This window comes from Montipora capricornis, chromosome 3 (genome assembly GCF_036669925.1).
Source record: "Montipora capricornis isolate CH-2021 chromosome 3, ASM3666992v2, whole genome shotgun sequence".
Classification (NCBI taxonomy): domain Eukaryota; kingdom Metazoa; phylum Cnidaria; class Anthozoa; order Scleractinia; family Acroporidae; genus Montipora; species Montipora capricornis.
Window position 1 is genome coordinate 5,961,771 of NC_090885.1, and position 17,299 is coordinate 5,979,069.

A 17,299-nucleotide genomic window follows, 5' to 3' on the forward strand; every position below is an offset into this window, starting at 1 on the left:
TTAGAGGATAGGGGAAAACCTGGAGTACCCGGAGAAAAACCTGAGTACAGAAACAACAAAATCAACTCACAGTGACAGCGCCATCTCAGAGAATCAAAACCAGACCCCATTGGTGAGAGGGCAGGTGCTCTCACCACTGTGCCATCTCTGCTCCCATAATTTCATTAGAAATTAAACTCCTTTAGCTGTTAGATATTGGAAGGTCGTAAGGCTCGACTTCTTTCAGGCGGGCTTCTTTTTTCTACGAGTACGTAAAAAAAATTGCCCTTACTTGATCCACCGTTTGTTTGCCTACCATGACAGAAATTCTTCTCCATTGCAGATTGCTGGATTGTATGAAAAGTCATACTCCAAGTGGAAAACCATTTATCCTCATAACTTGAACAAGATAAGTAAAATTAAATGAACTTTATTTTACTGGACAACAAGAAACTGGCTATTGGCATATACAGACTACTCACAATACCGACATTTTACAAAACAATGAAGTTTTTAGCTTATGAAAATTGTTATACAAGTTAAAAATGTATTTCCTTTATTTTACTGAAGTTTTCTCATTTTTAACAATCAACTTTTATGGCATCTTTCCGCGGTACCTTTTTGCTTTCGCAAAGTATGGTTATCCAGCAAACGGAAACTCGAATTATCGGCTGAAGGTTATGTCAGTAGTATCGGTAATACCCTTTACTTTTAGAGCGGTTTTCAATTGAGTGTCGTAAAACAAATACCAAAGTAATTACTTCGACCAATCACAGCGGGTACAAACCGGGCAATGAACCAATCGAAATTCGTAGCAGTTCCGTGTAACTTGCTCAAAGTGCGGGAAAAATCGAGCGTGCAAGTCGCGATTGGGTTTGGTTTTCCTTTTCATTGGTTGATAAACTGGCGCCGAGATTTAAAACAAATCACTAAGTGTAGCAATTGCAATCGCATCATTACTTTCGACAGCCATTTGAAAACTGCTCTAAGAGCAATCCAAAATTCTCGATTGGTAGAAAATTGTGATTAGGTGAAGCATACCTTTATCACAGATCTGAACCAGCTCTTCAAGATTGAGTGACGACTATTTATGATTCTGTTACCCGTAAACTTTCTTGTTCCTTAATTATGTATAAGGAACACAGACAATCAATACATACATTGATGAGATTATGGTATATAGGTTAAGGAGGTATCCCTACGAAAATGCACCCGTCATGACAATCAACTAACGTGGCTGGATAGAAATAAAAAGCATTCGTCGATCAAAATTGTAATCGATGATACCAAGACAACACGATTTAAGAACTCTAGATAGCTTAAACAACGACGAGGCCAATTCTAACTTGAACGCTAAAAATAACAGAATTAAACGACAAATGTATCGGCTCTTTGAGTTTAAGGAATTGCGTTATTTGTAGAATGTAGTTTTTAAGCCTTAATAAACCAAGCTAAGATTCACTTTGCCATAATTTATCCCATTGGCTTTGCTGTCTTTATTACAGGGAGCTTGAAAAGCACACGCTTTTAATTTTTGCCCTATGGACGGAAACCGGAAGGGAGCGTTTCGCAGGCCAAATTTTTTAACTAATCGTCTCCAACAGAGTAAAAATACGTGGCGATTTAAATTTCTTAGAGTCTGGACAAGTTTAAAAAAGAAAACGTCTCACTTCTGGTGCTATCCACTGCTTTTTGCTGCGCGCTCAGCTTCGACGAGTATTAAATGATATTGTGATAATTTATATAACCTACTTACAACCGGGCGTGTTACTCACAAATGAGGCGGTGCAGTCTATATGCGACTCGGACTGGCGACATTCTGTTCCTTTGATCTTTGATATACGTAACTTGAACGTCGTAGCATGAATAGACCTCGCTTATCTCGAGAATATAAATCGTATATGCCAGTAATGTTGAAGCTGGGAAAAAAAACTTTACCTGCATACTAATTTTCTCATATTTTACTCGTTTGAACCTCTTTTTGGGCATTAGTTTCCACTTGTAATCATGCACTACACCTCGTGTACTTGCCATATCCATGGAATCTTTTTCAATCAAGGGAAAGGAGTCTTACTGATCTTATTTCATGATATAGTTGATTCTCTGTAGAAGATCAAAAAGGTTGTCAGAAGTGTTAGGAACAGAAACAACCAGAAGAACATTCGATCCAAGACGAGAGCTGCCATTCGCCATTCTTCTCGCTGTCTCTCATCTTCTTGTCTGGCGCGTACGTCATCTGCAAGGGTGTTAATATCATCAAGTAAGCGATCGGCGAACGAATTCTGTCCTCCAACCAGACTCATGCTGCGCACACTCCGCCTACTCGGAGTACTTCGGCCGCTCTGTGAAACAAGTGACATATCGTCGCGAAATTTTCGGGGGCTCCCGGGTAGAGTCATATATATATCATCCTCGAACGGTACGACGCCGTTTAAGTCGAACTCTATTCTCTTTCGCTTGTTTTTCGGTGTCATCATCTTGATTTCATCTTCTCTTTCTATTTTAAAACAAAAAACCTTGGCCATGTAACCAATATTATGACCCGCACCCATCGAGGCATCGGGGAAGTAGCAGGACTTCGGTGGAAAAAATTCAACACTGTGCACGTGCTGACCAAGGACATCGCGGTAACAAACATAGTTGCAATAAAATATTGGCCGAGGAGCGGAATTTCATCGGAGGTCGCCGGAAGTGTTTCGGCAACGAGCAACAAAAACACGGTCATCGCTAATAGTACAGTTATCCCAAGACCAACTTTTTCCCCAGACTCGGGTGGCAGGAAAAACAAAATCAATGTCAGGGTTGAGATCAGTGCGCATGGCAGAATTAAATTGAACACGTAGTATAATGGTTGCGCTTGATGATCAAGTTCAATGTTACGTCGTGGTATGCATATGGACAGCAAGGGTAATAAACTATGTTTAACTTTGCTGGCATCGCTAGAAGATTCCATTCTCCATTTTGCATGAAGAGACGCAGGTCTGCTGATGAATCAGTGGACACCATTGTTAATCGATCGCCCTGAAATGTCCATGAACCAAATTTAAGTGAACAGTTTTGTTTGTCAAATGGAAAATTGCCGACTTGAATTTTGCAAGTACTTGTGAAAGAACATGGTGCGTTCCATTCATTGTATCCATCTGCATGCAAAATAACTGATGTCTTGTATTTCTCTAATCCACCACCATAACTGTCATCAGCGCTGTAAAATAAAGATGACGATAATTTTTAAAAATTTCAAGAAACAACTCAAGCTTCAAGAAATTCAAGAAGGATCCCATTTGTCCTCTACCTGCCTTATCTAAGGTCAAGCGTGTTGATTAAGGAGCTTACGCAAGAAAGACGACGACGGCTGCGAGAACGACACGAAACAATGGGTTTAATTAGCCAAAACAATCGCTCTGCACGTTCGTTTTGCATTTTCGCACATTTCTTTGCCGTCCTCGTCGTGACAACGACGTGAATTGACCAAAATTTGAGGTTTTGTAGACGACGTGTGAACCTGACGAAACATTTTTAATTTTCTTCCCAAACAACCTGACCGTTCATGCCAATTTTATCCCTGCAATATTGATACACACTTTTCATTCGAATGACTCGGGGTTTTTAGGAAATTATTACAATAACGAGAAATAATATTTTTAGACGACGTTCTTGTTGGCGGCGTCATCGTCTTGGCGTCAGCTCCCTACTTCGGTGAAACATAACACGCTTGAGAACGGGGGTACTGCGTCCTCAGTTGATAACATTTTTTTTCTCTAGAACATTTCACTAAAAGTGGTAATATAGTATATGACTTAAGTCGTATGTGTGTAGTGTGACTCCGACCTATTTAGCAAAGTCAGTTTGTATACTGACAACCTAGCATTTTTAACCCACTGGTTATTTTAGGTTGCCAGTACCGTTGTACCCTTCTTTGTTCACTTCTCTATTCTCATTTTATGTAAATAACATCAACGGTAATAAAGAATTGTTGTTGTTTTTGTTGTAAGTTGCGACTCGAATTCCCAAGTTGTAATGTTGACCTTCCAAGATGGCGACCAAGCAAAAGTTTGGCTCTCCCCAGAACCAACTGAACTGAAGGTCAAGGGATCTGAAGTTATAAGTTTCTAAGTTCTTCATAGACATAATTTCCCGTTGGTATATGTAATCGCATGGGTCCGACTGCAATTAAGGATTAATTTCGCGCGTATTTTCAAAGTTTTTACAACATTTCGTGAAAAGGCGCGAGGGCAATTTGGACAATCTTGGAAAATATAAGTGGAATTAATCCTTAATTAACGACCTTAACTTGCACGAAGGCACATATCGATGACACTTTTATCACATAAAGGGCAAAATTATTGAGGAAAGACCCTTCAGTGCCGCGACAAATTGATTGATTGATTGATTGATCAGTTTATTTACCCCTCTTGCAGCTACAGCTGAATTACAAGGGCACCAGCAACTACATTATTGCATGATATTTATAAGTACAAAAATTGTTCATCCGTTCAGTCCTGGCAACTACTTTAACACTGCTATTTACAACAGAGCCAGAGCGAAGAGAATACCCATGGTGGGTTTCAGGGGGAATGGGTATTATGTTTGAAAGAAAACCTTTATCTCGGAAATTCTGCATTAACTTTTGGCATGATTTTTCCTGCCTTTGACTGAGGGGCAGCAAGCCTGAACGGCTAAGGGTTACATCATATGGCAGCCCAGGGAAAATAATGTTAAATGCCCTCTTTTGTATCAATTGTAGGGTTTTGCTCAGATAAACCGGAAGGTCTGCCCAGACGGGTGCTGCATATTCAATAACTGATCTAACCAGGCTACAGATTACTTGAACCAAATCCTGGCAGGCCACGCCACATTTCCTAAACATTCCGTGGTCTGATGCATACTGTGCTATTTCGTTCACGATGCAGGGTATGTAGCTAGGAGAACACCTAGGGATGTGACAATCAACACTCTCCCGTTCAATTAAAATTCAACCCAATAAATTTTTGCTGTCAACAGAAATAGCGCTTAAAATGTGTTTTATATGTGGACAAAAAAGTAGTTTAATCTGGAAAAAGATTCTCTTGTAACTTCGCTTGCTCTGGATAAGCAACTGTTAACCAATCAGGATCAAGTAATCATACCTTCTTGATTACCAAAAGTGCTCTCGTGATTAAGGAAAAATGCCCCCAGTCTTAGCCAATCAGCATTCAGTAATTTTTCCCCGTATGTAATAACGTTTATAATCACTTACTTGTTATACAAAATCACATCAGGAATCCAAACTCTACTGGGATCAAGATTCACTGATTTGATACCTCCATACTTGGTCGTATTCCACGCTAACATTGGATTTTTCCATTTCTGTATATATATTGTGTAAAAAGAGAAATGATTACGGAAGCTCTATTATGTTCAAAAATTCCTTTTCTGCTGGTAAACGTCGGCAGAAGTAGTATTTAGGGTTTTTTGTATTGTAAGTGACTGCACAGGAATAGAAAGTAAGAATACACTGAATGTTTTTTTCATTTCCATCGATTACGATATGGTCTATATGTAGATTGATTACTCAGTAGTTCAGCAGTTCACATTTGCATCTTAATTCGATATACGCAACTGAAGTAACCCCAAGCCTAAGCAAAACCAACTAACTGTTCTTCTTCGTCCCCTTAATCAAAGTACCTGACGAATCCAGACGTTAAGAGTCAACAGTTGAGACTTGCTATTCTGAAAAGTCAAGAAGAAAACATTGGTCTTAGATGATCATACTGACTCTTGAACCATCTTTTTCCCGATGTTATATATCTGAAGTTATTGTTTCAGCCTCTCCCCTTCCCAAATTTTCAGACAGTTGACTGTGAGCTAGGAATATTCACTTTAATCTCCTGCCAGCCTGGAGAACAAAGAAAAACCGAGTCCAATAAACCAGTACCTTAGCTTGTTTGCCATTCTTACTATTGCTTGATTTTCAGGGGAGGTTTGCTCTATAATCTCATGGATTAAATATTCAAAAAAGAATTGCCTAGTCGGTCCGTTTATTACTTCGAACAGTCATCTCATCTCTTCCTCACACGAGAGACTACCTAGTGCAAGAATTGTTTACTTACCACTGAGATAATCTGTATTAAAGCCAAGCTGAACTCAACATTAACAGCATCGCTGGTGTTGTAAACTGGCCTAACTTCCTTGTCATAGTTCTTAAACAGGTCTCGCAGAAGTCGAAATTCCTCTGTTTCGCGTTTGTCTGCGTCAAAAAAAAAAAATAATAAAGCAACATTAAGTTTCGATGAATTCTTGTTATCAATTATATCGGAGCAGCAGCCTATCCTGCGCAACGGTTTTTCCACATTGAAGTAAAAACAAACATGTTACAGCGTACCATCAAGCAGTAAAAGATGACAGAATAAAGATATTTTTCTCCAAATACATTAGCATTCCTATGAAAGTTCTGATGATGATTTTAGGAAAAGCATTTTAAATCAGAAGTAAGGAGTCACAGCCTAAGAAATTGACCCTAACAATGCAAATGACTGGCTTAGATAAAGGATTTACTCAAGGCGTAAAAGGCTGTTCAGCTTCAGCTTCAGTCTGCTGGCTCAGATCCGTGAAACAGGTATCACGAAAACGCCGTTTTGATGTGGAGCTGCAATTATGTAACATACCTAACCAAAAGGCCTTTTCTTGAAAACGTTCGGCTTCAACGTGTCGATTCCGAGAAAGCCATTTGTAAAAGTACGATGTCCTTATCTAAACAAGTGGTCCCTTTAGTAGCATGTCTTTAAGAAAGGAAGGGGAAGGAAGAACGGCGAATTCCGATGTACCCTGCATAAGAATTTTAAGACATCCGACAGGTACATATCGATGTTCATGAACACGATCATAGCGACCTCCAGCGAAAGCTTAATTGAACGAATCATTCCCATGTTACGTTACCGTCGCCAAATAAAGTCCACCTATTTAATTTTTGTGTTCTTCAATCGAAGTTTACCCTTTCTAAAACAGGCGGTATCACTTACAACGTTGTAATTTCCATCTTGCCAACAATGCCACGTACAGTGACCTGACCATCTTCATTTTATTCTGGATTTGCTATCTGCCAATCGCTTGAAATCTTTATCTTAAGCTCGTAACAGACCAAGAAAATTGCAGTATAAAATGTGAAAGGAGGAAATTAAAAACATCACTGTATCCCTTTTATTGAAGAGTCAGTCTTTTCGCGAAGTCTGCTTGATCATTATTTAAGAATAAGATTGCGAAATGAGATAGCCCGGCGTTACCTCCCAAAACTTCACATTGAGTGCATGTTAGGTAAATAGCGACAAGACAGAAGACTCTGAGATAAATGTGTGGTCTTGAGCACATCCTCCAACCCGTCTCATTCTTCATCGGTTATTACATTTAAAAAACGTTTTCCTGAAAGAAATAAAAGCAATTGAAATAGACTCAGTTTTCCGACTGTTTCATTTGTCAACAGGAGCATGCGAGACTTCATATTTACCTGAAAGAAAATGATTGTTTCTTTGATTAACTTGTTCAAAATTCGTACGATATGCATGCGTAATAAAGAACGCAGACATTTCACATTCAACATTCAAGAGGCGATTCTGACGGCTAGCTGTGCACGCATGCGTAAATATGGTCATTGCACCATCTGCTTTTTGGCTATCCGGTTGTTCTCCTTACCTCTCAAAATAAACTTTAGCCCGCAGAAAAATTAAAAGTTCCCTTTTTGTCGCTTTTGTTTGTTTACTACGCTTGGTTGAGTGGTAAATTGAGAGTATAGTAAGTAAGCTGAGCTGTAGCAGTTGCGCACAGTATAATTATGTTAACAATTTTTTTCTCTCAAGAGCAATTAATGTCGAGAGGTGTTAATAAACCAAGACGTATAAAAAACAAGCGTACTTCGTGTTTTGAGAGCTACATACAATATTTTTTTTCAGATCTTACAAACATTCTTATACATAGTTAATTAGAGAATGAAATTTTTGTTTTGCTTCATAGATGGTTACATCAAAACCAAAGGGTGGCGCAGTTTACAGAACGCGTGGAAAGGTTAAACTCAAATCAGTGCATTTTGGTCAGGGTCTTTGCAAGAAAAAAAAAAGTTGTTTTGAATACAAAATCTCTGCATAGTAATTAAGTTGAAGGTGCAATATCTGTAATTAATACGCTACTCTGTTTGATTTCACATTTTTACGATGGTTAACCAGGCCTAACCACAGTCAAGAAGAACGGCCATGTTCACGTAGAAAAAAATTACACGGCTTAACCTTGACTCTAGACAAAGACATAGACATGAGGTTTGCTGTTTTATTTTTGTCGGTCCTAACGTTTTTTTTTTCCCACATTGGGCTCTTCGCAGAAATAGAAGGGTAATACCGAATCTAACATTCTTCCCGAAGTTTCTTCCAAATTCATCAGTTGCAGTTGATAGCTACCGCGTGACTCACCCATACACAACACGCTGCGAAGTGTTTCTACATAAGATGATATTTATACTATTGGCGAACTAGTTTTGGCAATCAATAAAAATGGTCTGTAAATATGAAAGCCCCATTTTAAAGGCATTTTTGTGTTTCCTTGATAAGATTAAGAATAATTGTTGCGCTTGCTTTCAATTCTGCAGGCAACTTGACAAAATCCATGCAGAGCACAAGTTGTGTTTGCCGACCCTGTTATTTAATTATATAATTCCTCCATGTTATTTGTTGGTTGCTTCTTTCTTTACGCGAAATTGAGAAATCTTGCCTTTTAAATACCGTATTGAAAAAATCTAATTGTAATTTCTATAATATGTAATTGTTGCCGCAATAATGTAACTGTTTAGTGTATTTTTTTTAATTGTTTTTTTTTTTCATTTTGTATAATATTGTTTTTATAATGTATGTAGGTGTATGGAATAATGAATTTAATTAAAAAAAAAAGAAAAAAAAGAAATTTTGCCTTGACTTATTTTGTGTAAATGGAACTGTCATGACGACTTAAAGACAAAACAAGGATAAAACAAGGAAAAAAATAAAAATATATATCATTACGTTTACAGTAGCTGGCATTTTAGTGAAGACCTACGTAGTTTTAAAGCTCTCGAGCTCTAGCTTTTTAAGGCAGTATTAATTTGTAACAATCGAGTTGAATATAATGAAATGAAATTGACTTTAATTTTGGAAAGGTAATTACTTATCTGAGACTGAACTAAATATAATTTACAACATAGAATGAAAGCTTTTCTTCGTAAAGGTAGGTTTTCGTTATTGAAAACACATTTATGTCACCTTAAAAAAACTGATAAGTGCGATAACTATTCCATTTCAGTTTAAGAGCATACATTCTCCACTGGTGTTGTCTTGGTTAAAAGAGAGAAAACGATCGCAGGGCGAGAATTTTTGACTTGACTCACATTCCCTTTTCTCGTTTTACGAAATGATGTCTACCGAAAATAGATCGTACCGATGTAGAATCACCAATCTTTGAAGCAATTGTCTGTAGATTTGCCAACACATTAAAAATTCTATACGTAACTACAACACGCAGGTACATTTGAAAACAATAATTAAGTTGCAAAATTCTATGAAAAGGCCAAACAAGTCTGACATAATTTAATCAATCTAATTTGCAAAAGGAAAACATTTCTAAGCCACAATTTCTTCGACTGTGTTAAACAATTGCCATCTAATCGCAATAATTTCAAAATTCACAAAATAGGCCAATGATAATTCCGTGTAGATTTTATAGATTAGACCGTCAACGCAGCTAAAACCATCTTATTGTCCCTAGAGTCTTGCAATGCAAGTTAAAATTGAATTTTTGGATTATTTGATATGACTTTCAAGTAAACGTCGCTATGAAAAAACATTGATATTGTAGACTACAAAAAAAAAATGGTTTCTCAACTCGGACGAAAAGCATAATTGAGGAAGTCGTGTTTAAGTACATAATTAAGAGAGAAATCAAATATGGGTATTTGCAAAGATGTTTCCTCAAGAGACTTAAAAGTTTTGGTACAAACTTATGACCGATTTATAAGTTCAGTACTAGTAATAATATTTCTCACCTAAATTACCTTTAGTGAAATCTATTATATAAACGTTTTTTAATGAATATGAAGTGAAGAAAATTTAAGTACCTTTTTGTTATGAAACGTCTGCGAAGTTTCTATCGAAGTGGATTCCTAAATGCCACGCAACACTGGGAATTTTTAGTTTATTTTAAAATACATCTAAGGGAGAAGTAATGATATGTGTTTGTTTAAAACTCACCTCGCAAAGCTCCCATGCGTGTGATATCCAAAAGACTTTGAAGACTGTGGTTTGAATCAATCCTGAATTTCGTTTGTAGATTTGAATATTTTGCTCGCCCACCAAACAACTCTTGGAACTGTAATAATATTGAAGTTCACAAAAGGATAACCAAACCAACAGGGTTATTTCTGTCCCACACTGCGTCAAAGCGATGCTACCTATACTGATTAAAATTAAACAAAATATTACAGCGGCTGTTGGATTCAAGCCGTGGGTAGTCCCCACACGCACAGAAAAGCTAGTTCAATCAACTTCCACATAGACAGGTGGCCAACAACCCACGATGGAATTACACAAAAACACAAGCAAAATACACGTAAACAAACCTTTAACACACAAATGATTCTCATAAATAGCCTAGGTTTAAATTCCCTAGGAGCAGTATCAAACAAGAACCAATTTGTAATAAATGCCGATAAACTATAGGGAACAAAATTTTCGTGGTTTCTATGATGGAGTCCAAGATTCAAATGACTATTCTGCTTAAAATATATATTTTTCTACGCAACAGATGACCGAAGATCTGATGAGCAACGACAAAAAAAAGGACACTTTCCTTAATATGACTCAAAAATTGTTCTTCTTTGTCTTAAGAAGATACAACTAAATAATAACTCCTTATTCGATTTTGTATGTTTCTTGCTAATTTATAGAAGGACGCCAATGCAAATTTAATTTAACTTTACAGTATCTTGCCTAGATTCCAGCCACAAAAGACATAACCTGGTATTTCTCTTCTTGGGAAATGTTCAAATTATAGTTTACAGTTAGCTGAAGGATAGAAGCGCATGGCTTTATCGCAAAATAAGTGTTTCTCTATTCGTAAACCGATACCGCGCGGACAGAAGCTTTCTTTCTTTCGCCGTAAACAAGGTTCAAGTAAAAAGGCGATGACTACTTCAAGTTTCTTCAAGTCCTTGTCGCTCCTGTATTTATAAATGGTCAAAAACATAGTGGTCACACGGCAATTGTGCATCTATCGGTTTGAATATCCCATCCTTCATTGCATGCCTTGAATCGCATTCTTTAAGGGATTGCCTTCAGAGAAAGATAATTAAAAAAAGTATAGAAGGGGCCGGGGCCAGTCAACTGAAAGCTGCGATTTATATAAATAAACCTCATAACAGAGAAAAAAGACAAAAAAAAAAGAACGTTTATGCATATGAACAATTTGTTTTGCTTTGGAATTTGTTTCGCAATTAAAAGCAAGGCGACACTCCATACATATCACGAACCCGGCAGCCGCCGCGACCTCTCCAGTTCCTTACGCATGCGCACAGCCACATCACCCTTCTAACATGTATGTACCCATGCGTAAGTTACTTGCTAGACGGCGAGGTGAGCGTCATGGCGTATGGCCTTCCTTTTAATTCATATCACGTTCACCCATTTTTTGCGGAGAAGAACAAAACAGTTATCGTTAAAACAACAAAACCTTTCTTATCGAATATTCTGAAACAGGAACTTTTACTTGATATTGTACGCAAACTATGTATTTAACATTATTGTAGGCAACCAGCTCTAATTGTGGACTCTGCTTCTGATTCCCAAGGACACGAGAAAGAACTGGAACTGTTTCAGACCGAGACTGAACTTTTTACCTGATCCAAAGCATAGAGTCTTCGCGCGTAAGCTGTGCCCTATGCTCGATTGAGATGAGCAATTGTGCTTTTCTTGCGCATGCAATTGCCTGACTGAAATTTTCCGAAACGAAGATTTTTCGGTGGTTATATTTCCTTATACTTCGGTATTGTTTCCAATGTTTGAACGTTGACAACGCTGCAGCCACATGGCCACAGTTTAGCAGATGACAACGTAAAAGATAAAAGATTTTATGGAAATCTTTGAGGTAAAATCAATGTTTAAAACTTGGAACTGAAAGCTTCAAAGCCACTGATGAGCGTGGATCAGCTCTGTTACGTGTGTGATGAAAAAGATATAAATCGGACTAAACGTTTCATCAGTAAAAGAGGAAATTCATGGTCTGACGGCAAAGTTCAACCCTACTGACGTTATCAAAATACATGAAAGACAAAACTCCAAGACTCTAAGACTTCAAAAAACTCAGTGCTTGAAAAGTTTTGATGATGTTTCCAAGTATAACTTCCCGTTATTATCAAGTCAAAGTTGTAAGCAAAATATGAGAGAACATAACTAAAAAACGAGATAAAATTTATATATTGTATTAAGCTACATTAATTTTAACTTTAATCAACGTTAATGATGAAAAGGGATTTAAGAGTCTTGTCTTAACCTATCTTTTTAATTAAGTTGCAGCAGGAATAATTTAAAAAGGAATAACCGGGGAATTTTTCCAGAAAATTAAAGCTGGTATTTTGGAGTGCTCCTCAAACTGCTGTGAATGTTGCCATAGGAACGTCAATCATAATACCTCGTGAAACACTGGATACACCGTTACCATCTATATCTCAGGGTTAAATATGATGACGATTTTAATTGCATTGCTTCCAAATGCACTGCGTAGTAAAGGAACAATAATTATTATAAGGCAGCCACCTAAGTGACTGAAAAGACAAACAAACAACTCAACAGTAAGAATTTCATAATGTGCCAAAAGATGAAAAAGAGATTGGCTGATCAATGTGCGTACGGCAATGAGGCTCCTGAACTGACGGTAGGCGAGTTAAGGTACGACTGCAAAATGCGTCTTTATAATTTCTCAAAGTTTTCACTAAAACTCCAGCAATGATTACAAAGTATTTCTACGTTGAACCGATGCGAAAGTGTTCATGTGTCAATTGATAGGAAAGTAGAGATAGAACAAAACGGAAAGCTTAAATGGTAATAAAAACATAACAGTCTTGCCGGCCATCTTTATTGTGCTGGCCAATTGATTCGTTACAGCTCGTATTCGGAAAGCATCCGTACAACTTCGTTTATGTTTGCACGACATTCGCTAGTCTCAAGGGAAACACTATGCATCTCTGAAACATCATGTTATATGAAGCTTATCGCAATTTCGAAGTAAAATTACGCGAACAGGCAATCTAGAAGGTAAGTTTAGGGTCAGATCACTTCACTAACAGGGTAACGGATGCTATGCACTGCGATTTACCGCTCTGAAAGATGGAATATGAAAGATTCGCAAAACATTGCTGAAATGCGTGGACTCTTTATATTAAAGTAAAGATAAACGACCACGCAACCTTAAGCTCAAACTTGACATATAAAGGTAAAAGAATTGACGAAGTGAAGATAAGCCCTTATTCAATGATCAAATTTTCAATTTTATTCACAGCGGAGAAACAATTATTTAGTATTTCCTAAATGATGGACGGTAATCGTTACCGCGGCAGAGTTTGTTGTTGAATTCAGCAAAAAAATAAAATAATAATAATAATAGGTATTGGATACGTCGCCTACTACAATAGCTGAAAGTTTCGAAAGGTTAGGTCAACTGTAAAAATCATTTGGGGTTTGCTCTCAAAGAGAACGAGATGGCTAAGATTTTGTACTGATCCGGCTTGTGTTCGAATTCAGCTCATAAGAATAATATTTCGAGTGCATTACTCATAACATTTCATTAAATTGCAAACCTTTTCAACGATCAGCGCAAGAAATGTATTTGGCGTTTGCGATTTTTCTAAAATACCTTATCAAAAAAACACCTCAATTTTTACCCTTCTTACCTGGCTCTTGAAATCTCACTTTAAAATCCAACTATCGAATCTAACTCTTTAATCAACGCCAAACTTGAACTTTAAATTGTCAAATCACTTTATGGTAAGGCAGAAGACAGAAAATGAAAAATTAATAACCCTTTAATTGAAATATCAGCGCAAAATGATATATTAAAAATACAAGGATGGAAAATGAAATCACGCTGAATAGTCTAAAGCATACACCGGAAATTGCTGAGTGTCATTTCTCACGAGAAATTAGTTCCTTTTCCGTAATAATAGCATTTATTATAACCGGCTTCATTGTATAAGCCAGCAAAATTACCTCTCAGCTGTCTAACCATAAATCTTAATTCTGCGAAGTAAAACTAGATTTTGAAACGAAATACATAACACAGGGGATATGCCAATACCCAGACAAAAGGAGCACACCAGTTCTATCTGAAGAAATTCACATCACCGATTTTGTCAATATTCCTGCAGATTTTCTTAGCGATGGAGCTCTTGTTTTGCATTTTTCTTTGAAAGGATAGAACCGTAGGAGACAATTAAATTCTACCAATCAGACACAAAAGCTTGATGTCGAATGCTATATTTTGGCTCCAACAAAGTCCGTCAGAAAAAATATCAGTGGAATCAAAAGTTTGCATTTTTTTTCAATTATGAACATTCTACGACAAGCCTCATACAGTTAACCTAGACCGGAGCGTTTTCCTGATTTTTTGTTTTTTATTTGATCAGGTGCTCTGGGTGCCACTGTTGTCATCACCATCTATAAATGAGATACTTAAATTAAGAAATAATCCTCGTTAGCACCGAGATATCGAAGCTGTTGTTTAGAAGAAAATTTGAAACAAAACAGTCAACGAGAATCTGTACCACATCAGTATATGTTCGTTTCATTACTACTAAAAGGCCGGAGAAGGTTTGACATGGTGTTAAAAGTCGCCTTCCCGCCAGGTCACATGCGAGTTGGATTTGCTGAAGAGGTTAGTTTCTGAAGAAACTGTGGTTTTGGGTCGGTAGAGAGTGAAACGAAAAGTTTGTTTTCATCCATCGAGTTGATAATAGTAAATTAACCACCGTAAATTGAAGATATCTGAGCGTTACAACTAGCCCTTCGTCAGCACTCACCCTTCGCTGTGCCGATGGCAAGCTAGTTAACCAGAAACCTTTTCGATGTACGACTCTGTGCAGAATTCTTAGGCCCGTTTTAAACGTCACATTTTACATGTGCCGAATCTAATGCAAATGAGCGAAAAGAATAGATTAATTTTTCTTATTTGTATTAGATTCGGCACATATAAAATGCGACGTTTAAAACGCGGGCCTTAGATTGCAAAAAAACGTCCACAGTGCATTTATGATTATTTTTCAAACTCATCTCTGCGTGAGATGACTGTTGAAGGAAAAGCTTATAGCTACTTGGAGCAGAATATCATGAATTAAACTCAAATTTCTGTTTTCATAAATCGTGGCTGAAGAGACTCAAAAAATGCCCCATTGGGGTATTAGAAGGACCTCTTTGTCGAAATAAATCAAATCTGCAGACGTTCTGCTTTTCCATCAACGGAATGAGCATCGTTAGTTGAAAGCTGGAGGATCAATTCTGTGATTTCTATGGTTTATTAAGGTTGTACTGTTTGTTGATTTTTATTAAACTTCTTCAACGATTTTCACTCGTGGTCATTCGGGGTCACTCAAGTCAATTCAATTCAATTTTAATTTTGCCACACTACACACAAGTTTACAAAAAAAAAAAAAAAATGATAGAAGAAATCAAAGCACAAAAAAGTGGTGGGGAAGTTTCGATGGAAAACAAGAGGCCTATACACCTTATTCCAAAATGGCCGCCATTTAAATATTATTAATACCTGCAAAGTAATGAGATTATCAAAAAAAAAACACAACAAAACAAAAAGAAACTATGATACATGACGGAAAAAACCGCATAAATGTACGTGTTACTATAAACTAAAATTACAGCAAATATTGGAAATGATGCAGTAGTCAATCACACTACTAATAGTTGTTTATTCTGTTTTTTTCTTTTTTCAGATACAAAAAAGGGTAATCAAATATGATAATGGACCATATGCATGTATATAAATTCACTCAACTAATCGTTGCGTGTGCTGCAACTAGGCGTTTATAGATTGTGCTATTAAAAGTAGCATATTATGCCACTAACAGTGCCCATTTTTTGCCCAAATTATGCTCGTTTTTCCAAGTTATATAGCCTCCCACGCAGACGCTCTCAGGAATTCGCGCGCGCTCTGATTAGCGCATCAGCTGTTGCTTATAGAGGTTTTGCATGGCAGAAACAATGATAATGTTTTGCATATCAAAGAACATTTGTTCCCATAGGAAAAAGAATCTATTGTTCCTGCCATGCAACATGGCTGCCGTGCAAAACCTCTATTGTGCCAGTAAACTCATTAAAATTTCGCGCCTCTTCTGAATTATTATATAAAAGCAATAGACTCACAAGTTTCTATGGTTTAGAGGCGTGATAAACCACGTGAATGTTGGAAGACCACTCGAAGAACTCGTAAATCACTCCCCCGCGGCTCGTGATTTACGTGATTCTTCTCGTGTTTTTCCATCATCCCGCGTGCTGGATTTAGCAGCCTATAAACCATTTAAACTTGTGGTCTATTGCTTTGACACACAAGCTATTATGCCCGCACGTCATGCGCTGCCGCTGCCACCAAAAGTACAAGAGTTCGAAATAGTTCAGACGAAACGAGGTAGCTTAGATAGCATTGACCCAGCAGCTAATATAAAGTACAAACTGTTAAGCAGCCTTTACTAAGATGATATACTATAGGATAAACGTAAACAATCTAGCCAAGGCGAAAACGAATACAGACAAATGTCGAAAGGAGACATGAAATGGTAAAACGGTGAAGTCAAAATGTAAAAAGTCCATCTGTATTTAGAGGAGAACCAAGTGATTCAGTCTAAGGGGAAATAGGCTTGCCCTCTTTCGTTAAAGCAACTCAATATGATGTAAAATAGTGCAGCCTAACATCAAATGACTTAGCGATGTGTAGAATAACTGAACTTTGTGTCGCATAGTCGAGCAGGACATTAATAAGTGACACAGGTATGCGAAAAATATCACAGGGTAAAAATGACAAATAGCGCAGCCAAACAACAATTTCGGCTGCAATTAATGATGACACCCAGTCATCATTAATTGCAGCAAAATACTAGGGCCATTTATACGGGAGAAAATAAGACGCATCTCGTCTCATCTCGTATAAATGGTTACTGTCTTATTTTGATGCAGTCTCCGTTCCTGATTTCTTTCACCTCTCTTGATTATTTGTTGTAAAGTTTTTAATGAATCAATTATTCTACTTGGGCTTATTTGGTTATTCATCATTATAAATA

At 37.2% G+C, this 17,299-nt stretch overlaps 1 long non-coding RNA gene and 1 pseudogene across 2 annotated transcripts; one reads left to right on the forward strand and one right to left on the reverse strand.

The window, feature by feature from the left end:
- Window positions 1–1,801: 1,801 nt before the first annotated feature.
- Window positions 1,802–13,973, reverse strand: LOC138041079 (neuronal acetylcholine receptor subunit alpha-10-like; annotated as a pseudogene).
- On the forward strand, window positions 13,142–16,086 carry LOC138041080 (uncharacterized). 2 transcript variants are annotated; one of them, XR_011130742.1, is made up of 2 exons: window positions 13,142–13,274; window positions 15,959–16,086. It is a non-coding gene; the product is annotated as an uncharacterized lncRNA (long non-coding RNA). The 2 variants fall into 2 exon arrangements; XR_011130741.1 differs by lacking the exon at window positions 13,142–13,274 and adding an exon at window positions 14,670–14,889.
- The last annotated feature ends 1,213 nt before the right edge of the window (window positions 16,087–17,299 follow it).